The following is a 12707-nucleotide window of genomic DNA, read 5'->3' as shown; positions in this document are numbered from 1 at the left end:
CATTTTCATTATCGTGAGGAACATTTTTAAGTACTCATTTGTTTGATGTAATTGCTAAGCACTTTATAAAGGATGCTAAATGAATATGGTTCCTGTTTCCTATTTGTAAAATTGTAATTTTTAAAGCAAAATTGTAACTTAATGGATTATAATCATGCAAGCAGCGTTCTTTAAGGTCATCAAAATGAACACACCTAAGACATTAAGTGCGTTAATGCCAAAGGAAGATACTTATCTTCCAGTGATTCAAAGGCAATTGAGTCAGGGAACTTTGGGAATAGAGTCTAGTAAAAATACTATTGCTCTTATTATGATTTTTGAACTTTAACAAAGGAGGAAGGTGCGATTTGATAAACATATAAATAGAATGGAAAAACTAAATACTTCCATGAAATGAGATTTTGAGACAATTTGTGGGTGACAAATTATGGACATGGAATGCTAAGGAACACCAAGAAATGTCATTTGAGTAGGTAATAGGGAAGAAGAGTTAAAATAAGATCTGTCACAGAGTACTGAAAAAGAGAAGGCGATCTTCTTTTTTGTTGGCACTGTATTAAGAAACTAGTAAAATGTCTTGAGATGGAGCTACCAAATAATTAGAAGGAAGGGAAAGGCTAGAAGGTCCCTGTAGAAAAGTTTGTATGTCCTAGACATCATCTAGCAGAGAGTTATGCCGCTGATTGGAGCAAATAAGAAAATACATTTTAAGAGTTAGATTGTCCTTCAGGGATAGTCAACTGATCTGTCACCCTTTCTCCCCCTAGCTCCTTTCCCTCATTTGTGTCGTATTCATCTGACATTAAACTTGCACAGTGACAGTGAAAAGCTTTTGTTGCTGCTGGAACGGTGGACTTTCCAGTGGTGGTTTGGTATATTGTGTCTCTGCTGGTTGAGACGTAGTACTCAACCACATAGACTTTCAGAGTTGGCAGACAGCATAGAAGAAAAGAAAACCAGGGTTAAGAAGCAAACTGAAAGGAAATGATAATGTATCTTTTTCCTTTTTTAGGCCTAGGAATCCCTTTATATGAATAGATACTCCCATTCTTGCTTCTTCCACAGAGCAGAAACAGAGGCAACAGTTTTCAGTCATCCTTTAAAAAGAAGTTCTTAATTGTATTTATTACATATTGTGTTAATTGTTTATGTAGCTAGAGGAGTTGGCCTTTATTATGTAAACTTCCAACAAAAAAATTTCCTGAGTCTCTCGAAGGCAGCAATTTTGTGTTCACTGTTTTTTCATATTAAAAGGAAATCAAGAGGAAAAAAACTGATATAACTTCAATGAGAATTGAGAATCAAGTGACATAAAGAAAATTAAAGGCTTTTAGAAGAATAAAATAGTTGAAAGGGACATGTAGTTTCTCTGATATAAAGGCAAGATATTTAAAACTCTTAATTCTTCCACAAATAATTTACAACCTTAATATAATTTCAGTTAAAATGAGAACTCAAGATAAACAATAATATTAGTTATTTGAAGAAAACCCACGAAAACAATTAAAAATGAGTAACAAGAAAGTCTAGAAAAATTTGAGTAGCAGCATAGGACTGGCTCTATTAAAACATGTTATAAAGTGAGATCAATTTTAGAAACAAGCTAAGAATTTACAAAGCTAAGTCATATGCCTAGGAAAGTGAAAGTGTTAGTCGCTCAGTAGTGTCTGACTCTTTACGATCCCATGGACTGTAGCCTGCCAGGCTCCTCTGTCCATATAATTCTCCAGGCAAGAAGACTGGAGTGTGTTGCCATTTCCTGCTTCAGGAGATCTTCTTGGCAAAGGGATCAAACCCGAGTCGCCTGCATTGCAGGCAGGTTCTTTACCATCTGAGCCACCAGGGAAGCCCCATATGTCTAGGAACTTTAAGCTGTTAAGTGGATGAGCTGAGATTTTAACTCAGGCGCATATTATGCTAAAGAATGTGCTATTTATAATTTACTACACTGTCTCCAATATCGTTCAATTAGTTTAAGCACTGTGGCACTGGAGCAAAAGAGACAAGAAATATATTAAGAAAGGAAAATAATCTAGAACAGATCCTTTAATCTGTGGAAATACATACCATATGATAAAGGAAGCTGCATAAATCAATGCGAAGTGTTAGTTTGTAAATAATTAAAGCATTTTAAAAAATTAAGTCTTTGCCTCAGATGACCATAAATTACTTTAGTGCACGTGTGCCCAGTCGCTTAGCCGTGTCTGATTCTTTGTGACCCCATGGACTCTAGCCTGCCTGCTTCAGTGCCTAATCTTATTATGCTGAAAATAAAAATAAAAACAAAGTTTTTACTGGTAGGCATATTTTGTGAAGGCCTCTTCAAGGGATAGGAATCCAAATTGGCCCTGAAAGGAAGGAGAAGTCCTGGTTTCGAGAATGCAGGAGAAAAAAACAACAGGGAGATAGGGGGAATCCCAAATTTGTCCAAGAAAACAGCCTAATGAAGGAAGTGAATTTATGTATTTGCTTGTTGCTCTTCCCTAGTCCATATTTTATACGCTTGGTCTTTGACCAGGAGATTGTGTGTTTAAGAACAGAGAAAGCTACCACTGCACAGTTGGTTTTGATAGGTTTCAAAGGCCCATATATTTCACACCATTAATTTTGTGTGCCCTAGGTTTTAGGGTAGGACTTCATAAAAAACATTAAAAAAAAAAAAGAATCCTCCAGTTTCTTTGGATCTTGGGTAAAATTGCCTATTCCTTTTTGAATATGCACCCAGGGGGTATTGAGTTTGTGCAGAAAGCAAGGACTGAATTAGTATCAAGCTGGGCCTTGATCACTTTGAGGTGTTTCTTTTGTTGAATGCCAACATTATCAAAAAAGTGCATTTGCTGTGACAAATGAAAAGAAAACATTTTTCTTGAGAGTAAGATTGTGGAAAGCTTAGTAGCAATAATGTGTGCATCTAAAAATGCCTCTGTTACTTGCTTTCACTTTCCTTGAACCTCCGTTCTTTCTCTCCCCACCCTGTCAATTTTTGTTGTTTAGCCTCAGTGGCAATAGAAGAGAATACACATTCTATAAGAAAGCCAGTAATAGACGTGGCTTCATTGATGTATTTACAGGCCAGCAAGTCTGTTTGCAGTTCTTTCAAAAGCTGCTTTTGGTTTGTTTTTTTTTTTTTAATAGTATGTTTAACAAGTAGGAGCCAGAATAATGAACGTTAAAGAAATAGACTTTTATCACTGGGCTTGCTCTGAAAATAAAAGCGCCCATTAAATAGTTTTTCTTTGTGTTATACTGCATTGCCTGCCTTCAGACCTTACAGTGTTGAAAGTACCAAATGTGTAGACACACAGATTGTATATACGACCCTGCTGCGTTTTTCTCTTATGTAATCCTCAGGCAAGAAGGAAATGGGGGAGGAGGGCAGAAAGGGAATGCAGTAATTTCTCTATGGAGAATGAGGCAAAGGAATACGGTAGAAAGAACACTTGACTGTGAGTTTTTAAGGTTTGCTTTTTGTTGTTGTTGTTGTTTTTGTTTTTTAAATCTCTTTGCCTTTTGCTAGCCATTTGGCCCTGGGCCAGTTAGTCACCAGTCTGGTTTTTAGATTGCTCACCTTGAACATGCTGCATTGATATAATTTTCTCATTTCCCAGCTCATTGCTGATGTGAAGTTGTATAATTCTTTGCAGAGAAATATATCCTAAAATGCAGATAAAATTCTACATAGAGTAAAAATGATAACAGATTAATTGAGATATAGTTGAGAAAAATCTCACAGGGACTATTGTGGAGAATAAATGCCAAATATGGGAGTTTTATGTTTGTTTTCTCTATAGCTCCTATTAGGGTATTTATTCATTTATTAGCTCTGGTTGTATGTACTATGCCCTGTGTTCTTATCTTCTGAGGTTACAAGTGTAGACTTGCTTTTTTCCCCGCTTGTGTAACACAAGTATAGATTCTGTTTTTTTGTGTGTTCCTTTGACATTCGCCTTAATATTTCTGGAGAAGGTAGTTTTATATAACCAGAGCATGCAGCTAATTATTTTTTACTTCTAGAAATGCAGTCCATTTCCCATTTGAGTTTTTTATGAATAGAAGATTTGTCTATATCTTTAATAGAAAAATATTCTTGCTCTGCAAGTAGATTTTCTGATTTATCTAAAATAGTATTAATTTGATGCCTTTGATGTTGCTTTGAAAGCAATATTTTAAATAGCAACTATTATTATTCAATACTGAGTTACCATGGTAATAAAGAACATTCACTTGATTTAAACTTTTTAAAAACGGAAAATGTATACTCTGTATCTTTTTAGTTAGTTTGGATGTACTTCTGAATTTGTCCTTTAATTCTCATTTTTTGAAGTAATTTGTTTCTTCTAAAATTAGTGTGCATATTTCTTTTTCTAAGAAATAAAATACCAAATTTTGACAAACCATTAATTTCTTTGAATCCCTAGAAGAAGAGCTTTTTTCTTGCCCTCTTTAAGTAATTTTGTAATTACATTATAAATTCTTTTTCAAGTAGAGAGGGAGAGGAAAACTGTTTCTTACTCCCTTTCTAGATTCTTTGGCTGGCTGAATATTTAAATTAAACAAAGCCAGATTAATGAGAAAAGAATTTTTTTATTTCATATTTATGAAAGAAAGAATGGAGCTCAGCTCCCAAAGAGATGAAGCTCCCTGGCAGTCAGGAATTAAGGCTTATATTCCATGCTGAGCTAAAGAGAAGTGTAGCGTCTTCAAAGGGGAGGGAGAAAATTCACAGGAAGATGGGAAGAACAAATGTTTGGTAAATGATTTCCATGCCATGCAGATGATTGTCTCATATAAGAGGTTATCTCTGGTAATACCTCTTTTCCTGGTAAGGCCCCTTATCTAAATTTTTTTAGGTAGTTAAGGGGGAGGTAAAAGGCTCTTCTTGAGTCTGTTCATCCTTGATGTTCTGGTTTGAAATAGTCCACATGCCTAAGTGGCACATTCTGGGTTGGCCTGCCCTGAGCCCCATCGTGGCTGTAATTGCCTTGCAGTTCTTTTGTTGTCCTGGCATTTCCTTGTGAAAAAACAAGGCTGCCCTTGAGAGGTAGAATTTGTTTGTTTTTTTTTTCCCCGTGTGTGTGACAAATAATAGATACTTAATGGAAGTTTATTGAATGAGTGAATAAATGAATAAAGGATGCTTTAACTGATTATATCTAAGACAGAAAAAATGCTAGCAAAATTATTCACTTCATCTAACACAAATAAGAAGGACTTCTTTCTGGCTTATTTCACTTTTTTTATAAAACCTCCCAGTGTATCTGGGCAAAGTTGCTGGTTCTGTTCTTCTAGACCGTTAGAGTACACATTTGTCACTTACTCGTTTGCAGTGTACATCTCTTTTGATAAGACATATATCTTCCTTACTAGACCTTTAGTATATTGAGAATCTAACTTGGTGCCTGATTTTTACTACATGATCATAAATGTTTGCTGAAAAAATAACTTTAGATATGCAAATTTTGCTTGTGTATTTAAATAGTCCTTCTTAAATATTATGGGAAAATTAACTTGTATCTTCTCTTTTAAGAAGCATGTGTGTGTGTGAATGCATGCATCTGTGCTGCTTCTGCATCAGTGTTATGTCTTCCTCAGGAGGTAGAGGAGTGGAGAGTGTTACAAAAGCTGTAACGCAGGGAGTGTGAATGACAAATACCCTTGAAGGTATGTGTATGTGATAGTATACACATCTATTCTTTAAAAAATTATTATTCTTATATAAATTCTCTTTAAAATACAAACCAGATATAGATAAAATAAGTTAATCCCTTTTTCAACTTCCATCTCAAATCGTTAGCCATATTTATCCTTGATTCTTTGGTATATATGCTCCTAGACTTCTTAGGTATATTATAGATGAAGTTATCCAATACCTTGGAGAGACTGGAAAACTGGAGAGAATATATTATATGATGACTATCAACTCCTTAATGACATTCCCATGAAGGATTATTTTACTACAGCTTTGAGAAATACATTGGTGATAGGCATTCTATAACCCTTGATAGTGTCTGTGGTGACAGTTTGCAGGCCAAGAATGACAAGCAAGAGAGGCTGTGATTAAAGTGTGCTCTTGAACTTGGTGGAGGTGCCAAAGTCCCAGAGAGGCAGGAGTTAGGAGACAGCATTTAACTGATAGAGTCAGGATGGGTGTGGTTACCATTATGGGCAGCTTGTCTGGAACCATGGTCAGAATGGACTCACCTGGTGAGACCTTTGGAGCTGACTAACTGACCACGGTACTCTTAGGACTCAAATAGATGGGCAGCCTAGAAAGTCGTACTTGGTTTGTACAAATGAAAACTCAAGGATTTGCAAACAAAGGCATAACCCGAGACATCTGTGGAGGGAGTCACAACCCTTCATCCATTTCCTAGATCTCAGTCAGTTCATAGATTCTGAACCCCTTGATAAAGTGATGGTCAGGTTCCTTTGAGGAAAAAAACAGCCTTCTACATGTCAAAAATTAAACCGTAAAATGATCCTCTTACCCCATAACCATTTGACAGGGTGACTGTGCATGAATGAAAGAGAAATATTCAACTTTGGGGGAACTAAACGTTAACTCTAAGGTGACCCCATTTTCTGAGGAACCAAAAAGCTTACTACAGTAAACCAGTAAGGTCTTACAGGAAGTTAATAGGGTTTTGCCTTTGGTCTCACCATAGGCCAGTGAGTCTTTGAATCCACGCTAATTTCAGAATGCATGAATTAAATCAATTCATAAACTTAGCCACTGTCAGAATCTTCTTATCCATATATTAACAACATTTCCCCCCTCTTTTGTGTTATTTTTTCTTAATTTGCTCTTGGTATTTTGTACTTTTAGGTAAAAACGAATATTTCTCCTGTCTTATCATTAGTCTTAAATTTACCTCTTCATTCATGCCACTGTTTCTTCTTTAACAGGTAGACCCTATTCTTTTTGTATTTGCATAAAAATTGTTAAAGTTTGTGTGCTTGAAGACCTCACCCCAAGTCCGTACCTCATTAACCAGAACAAGGACTTGACCAGCTTACTTCTGTCTGTATAATTTCCTTTCTAAAGAGAAGGGTGTCTTGGGCAACTATTACTGGATTTTTGTGATGTAGTAAAGGGGGTGAGTAAAAAATGACTAGACAAGTGAGAGAGAAGAACTTTCATTGGGAGGGACTGAGTTTCACTGTTAAAACACAAGCAAGAGGAAGAAGAAACAACAGGAATTTGAGCGTAGAAAGGAAAGCTAGGAGAGGATGGGAAAATGAAATAAGTAGCTTCCTAACACGAGCATGCAAGCTAGAGACTCTTGGGAGATACACTTTGCCTTACAGCAGAGAATGTCGAGATAGACAGTGGAAGGAATGTAAAAGAACTTAAGATGTTTGGGGACACTCAGAATGCACCTTCCTTCTTCACCTCATGTGTTCATGGTTTGTTTTTGAGCAATTCTATAAAATTAGAATAGCCTTATTATCTGTTGATGAATAGCTTGACACAATGCACAAAGACCAGACCACCTGGATCTCAGTTATTGTAAAGTCACTTTTTTTTTTGACATTGAGCACCTACTGTACTTTCTACATATTTATGTGTTTAATTATTATCATTGGACATAAAATAATAAATACCTTCGGAATTAGATGTTGATTCATCCAGAAACTTGAGTGTTTTCATGTGTTCAGTGAAATCATTATGGCTTTCAGGATGGATGGTAAAATATAAACGTTTTGTTCTAGTTACATGTTCATCACCAACTTTCTTGAAAAAGACAAATTTAATATATACTTTTAAATTAATCATTATCTTTTTTTAGCTTATTACTGTTGACACGAGTTACTACATTTCATGATAAAGGACAAAACCACTATAGTAAGAGTGTTCAGGGACTTCCCTGGTGATCTAGTGGTTAAGACTTCATCTCCCAATGCAGGGGTTGTGGGTTCAATCCCTAGTCAGGGAGTTGACCTAACCTAGCATGTGCCTCAGGGCCAAAAGACTAATATAAAACAGAAGCAATATTGTAAGAATTTCAATAAAGCCTTAAAAAATGGTCCACATGAAAAAAAATCTTTTAAGAAAGTTTTCAGGCTACTCTCTATAGAGTGTTTAATCTCTATTTCCTATACATTTTTCATATCAATCTAATTATAATTTTCTGCATTTCCCACTGGCATGTGAATGCTTGATGGTTATGTGCATCTTAGGGACTACAGCATGGGGCATGGTGCAGCTGGCTAGTATGCCATGTGACCTGAAAGGCCACTTGTTTATTTCTCCCACCATCAGATTAGATGGTATTGCTTGTCACAGGATATGTGTGTTTGAGGGCGTATCTGACAGCATTTCTTCTTAATAATGAGCACCTGTATTGCAGTGGTGGTTACATTAGTTACATTACCTCTAGAAAGGAAATGACTTACTTTGACTTAACTGTACATACATCCATCTCACCTAGTAGTAGCCAAGAACATGCCAGAGGCTCTAAGTACAAGGGACTTCCTTGGTAGCTCAGCAGTAAACAAGCCACCTGCACTGCAGGAAATGCAGGAGACGCTGGCTCCATCCCTGGGTCAAGGAGATCCCCCGGAGAAGGGAATGGCAACCCACTCCAGTATTCTTGCTCGGAGAATTCCATGGACAGAGGAGCCTGGAGGGCTACAGTCTATGGGGTCGCAAAGAGTCGGACACGACTGAGCGACTGACACTGTGTACAAAGTGGAAGACAGTCAAGCCCACCTGGTGCAGTTGGGTTCACCAGAAACCGACTCAGAGAAGCAATTTGTGAAGTAAAATGCTTAGTAGGGATCAACACGTGTGAAAGGAAGAAGACAGCAGTGGGATTGGGTGGAGGAAGAAACTGAACCACCATGTAGTCAAACCCTCAGCCAGAGTGGTGGGAAGCTCTGCAGCGAATATTACCCATCAGCGTTGCCTGTGTGCAGCTCAGCTACCCCTGCCTTCTTCAGTCCCTGGCTCTGAGCTGTTCTGTAAAAAGCATTTCCTTTGTACCTGAAGCTGACTCGGATGTAACTGATAGCTGGAGGCTACCAGCTGACTCTGTTTTTTTCTTTTTTTTTTTCTTTGCACTGGTAGGGAGAAGACTTTTTTTTCCCCCTAATTCCAAGGATATATTTGCATACTGTTTTGTTGTCATGCAAAATTTGTTGCATTTGTTCCCTTTTGCACGTTGGGTAGGATTGCAGATTGCTTATTTTCCACAAAAAGGAAAATGAAGAATTTGAGTCACAGTAAGTGTACAAAAAAATTTTAATTAGAATTGGAAAGATTATTTTTTTCTCATCTTTGTTTACGAGTAAATATGTACATTGTCTCAGGATTGGTCTTCTAGGGAACTGAAATTAAGGTAACTGTGTGCAGCATGTCATCCAAGCCTGGTCTCAGAATTCCTTTGTTGATTGAATGAGGGAAAGAAAGAGTGGGTGAAAGGCTAGAAAGCTTGTGTTAAGATATGTCCCCCACTGGTAGAAAATCATGGTCAGACATTATCACATCATTAGTCAGCTCACCAAAATATCACTTTGCAGAAAATCCTCTAGTTCTTTTCAGTGGCTTTAATGAAATTGTTCTAAGAAGCCCTGTGAAGGAACTGAGCTCTAGTTTTGGGATAATTGCCATTTTATTAAGAAATAGACTTTGGGCCTACTGAGAAAGCAGTTCAGCTGGTATGATATTTTGCTCCAAGGGAAGAAGTATTATTTTAAAATTTTTGCTATTCAAGCAAGGCAACATCAGTTTTTTTTTGTCTTTTCCTTAGCATTAGATAAATGATGGAATGCTAATTAAATAGTTGAAATCTAGGAGACTAAAGAAGCATCAGTGTAAGCATTAGAAACAATTTTTCATATACTTGGACTTTTCTGAGGATAACTATCATTTATTTTTATTCTCATAAAGAAAAATTGTCATCATACTTTTATGGGAAAAAGTTAATTATTCACACTTAGAATTTATACATATAGTGATAAAAATAGAAATTTTAAAAGGATAATTTTCAGGTACTATGTATATTTTCTGTTTGTGTATATGTGAATTTTTTTGACCTAATTACTCAAGGATCTGCGTGTTCACTTGGTATCCCTTACATTCATGATACTCAGATTAAAGGGTGCTTCAGATATAGGAATATTAACTATAGACTTCATAATTTGGGTCGCTTTATAAATGATCTCTTATATGCTACTTTTGCTGTGTATCTAGGGTGGTGGTTTTTTGTTTGTTTTTTTCATTCTATTGATATAATGTCATCTCCAGAGATGTGCTTCCAGATTTATAATCAAATGGGCTTTGTGCTTATATAAACAAGGGTAATCTATAGCTGTATTATATCATGCTTGTTTTGTATTAATTATGTTTTTTCTTTGCATTTAAATCAGCTGGGGAATCAGTCAGCAAACTTTAACTTATAATAATTTTTAGCATCCAAGAATATGTCATACTTCATATTGTTGTTTGATTGAACAATTCTTCACTTGATATGTAAAGTTCATGTCTGCTGTTGGGTTTTGGTTTTCTTTTTCAAGACCTATTTTAGAAAAGGCATAATTGGAGAGCAAAAAGCACTGCAAATCATTCATTAAATGGGATGCTACATAAATTGGGTAGTAGACTGAAAAGCAAGGGTCATATCATCAGAAAAATTTAGTAGTCATGTCATTGAAATAAACACTGATTTTGTTGATAAAGATTACAGCATACCAGTTAATGATAGAATTTGATTTTAAAAATTATAAACTCAAAGAATAAGTGTACTTGAAGGAGAAAAATAAAGTATGCTTTCTTGGATCTGTGGTCTATAGGGTTACAGCTGTCTCTGAGTTTTCTTAGCTCCTCCCCAAGTGTCTTATAAGAACTGTCAGAGCAGTGGAAACAAAATGCAGAGTAGAAACCATATCTGATTCCATATATTTTAATAAATATGAAGATATAATCCACATCCTGCTTCTCAGCCATACTTGGTAACCACTGCTCACAAATGTTTACAAATGTTTATTCATTGCTCACAAATCTTTACCATCTTGTTATTCAGTAGCCTGGAAGCATTGACTGTCATCAATTGTCGATTTTAAGCACTTTGTTGAAATTGCTCAGCTTCAGTTAGTGATGGATTTACTGCAGTGTGGAGTTTCAGCTTTGTACTCTGTCTTGGCCTGATGATGTGACTCTGTCAAGGCTAGAGGATAGGTCCCCTGGCTTTTTATTGTTGATCGATGATGACCAATGGAGCTACTCTAAAAAACATTAAGATTAACATGAATAAATAATTTCGTGTATCCAGTAAAAATGGAAATTGGAAATAGCCGTCCAACTAATATATATCCAGCAACTTAATATATATCAAGTAATGTTCTGTATCCTGGTGGTACAATACCCATTTACTAGGAGGAGGGTGGTCAGTCAGTCACTTCAGTCACTCACTCATGTCTGACTCTTTGCACATGGACTGCAGCACGCCAGGCTTCCCTGTCCATCACCAACTCCCGGAGCTTGCTCAAACTCATGTCCATTGAGTTGGTGGTGCAATCCAACCATCTCTTTCTCTGTCATCCCCTTCTCCTCCTGCCTTCAATCTTTCCCAGCATCAGGGGCTTTTCCAATGAGTCAGTTCTTTGCATCAGGTGGCCAAAGTATTGGAGTTTCAGCTTCAGCATGAGTCCTTCCAATGAATGTTCAGGACTGATTCCCTTTACAATTGACTGGTTTGATTTCCTTGCAGACCATGGGACTCTCAAGAGTCTTCTCAAACACCAGAGTTCAAAAACATCAATTCTTAGGTGCTCAGCTTTCTTTATGGTCCAACTCTCACATCCATACATGACTACTGCAAAAATCATCGCTTTGACTAGACGAACATTTGCTGGCAAAGAAATGTCTGTGCTTTTTAATATGCTGTCTAGGTTGGTCATAGCTTTTCTTCTAGAGAAAGTGTCTTTTAATTTCAAGGGTGGATAGACAAATATATATATATACTAATAAAAATGTAATGTGATAGATTCCATGAGCATGTAAGCGCAGAGTGTCCTATGAGTACCCAATAGGGCCATCTATTCCAGATTTGGCAGAAAGAGAGAAAGAAAGAGGAGAGGTAAGGAAGCCTTTCCTAGGGATGACTCTAGAGATAATGACCATCTAATCCTAGAAATGTGGGATCAGTATTAGAGTGACAGGTTACTCTATCAATACAGATAGCTTTTTGTTGTAACTGTTTCTTAAGATGGAACTGAGGAATCTTTTCTCTGCACTCTTTTATTTCCTTCTCTTCTTTTCTGTTTCCTGTCTCACTTTCTCTCTACTTGTCTCTCTTCCTCTTTCTTTTCCTCCTTTTCTCCCTCTTTATCATGAATTCATAAGCATAAAACTATATTAATCACATTCTTGGTTCATGACCCAATGCCATCATTGGATAATTCCTGGCTCTCATTCATTCATTCACTGATTTATGATGCTATAACAAATACATATGGCATTATTAACAATTGCATACACTTATTTTTTTGCTTTGTCCTATTTCTTCCCCTTACTCTTCCTAAAATGTAGTCATTATCCCAAATTGGGTATATTATACCTTTTTTCCCAGATTTGCCAGGTTTTCTCTGTTGGGTAACATACCCAAACAACACATTGCTTATTTTTAACTCAAAAATAATATTCTTCTGAATGGCACCCCACTCCAGTACTCTTGCCTAGAAAATCCCATGGACGGAGGAGCCTG

The 12707-nt window shown here is 36.5% G+C and overlaps 1 protein-coding gene across 3 annotated transcripts in view; it reads left to right on the top strand.

Annotated features, from left to right (window-relative positions):
• The window catches only part of NOX4 (NADPH oxidase 4), a 184812-nt gene that overhangs the window by 121267 nt on the left and 50838 nt on the right, over nucleotides 1-12707 (top strand). The window lies entirely within an intron of this gene.

The sequence above is a fragment of the Giraffa tippelskirchi genome, chromosome 10 (assembly GCF_054371585.1).
Source record: "Giraffa tippelskirchi isolate mGirTip1 chromosome 10, T2T-mGirTip1v1.2.pri, whole genome shotgun sequence".
In the NCBI taxonomy this organism is placed as follows: domain Eukaryota; kingdom Metazoa; phylum Chordata; class Mammalia; order Artiodactyla; family Giraffidae; genus Giraffa; species Giraffa tippelskirchi.
This window is presented reverse-complemented; position numbering and strand designations above follow the sequence as displayed.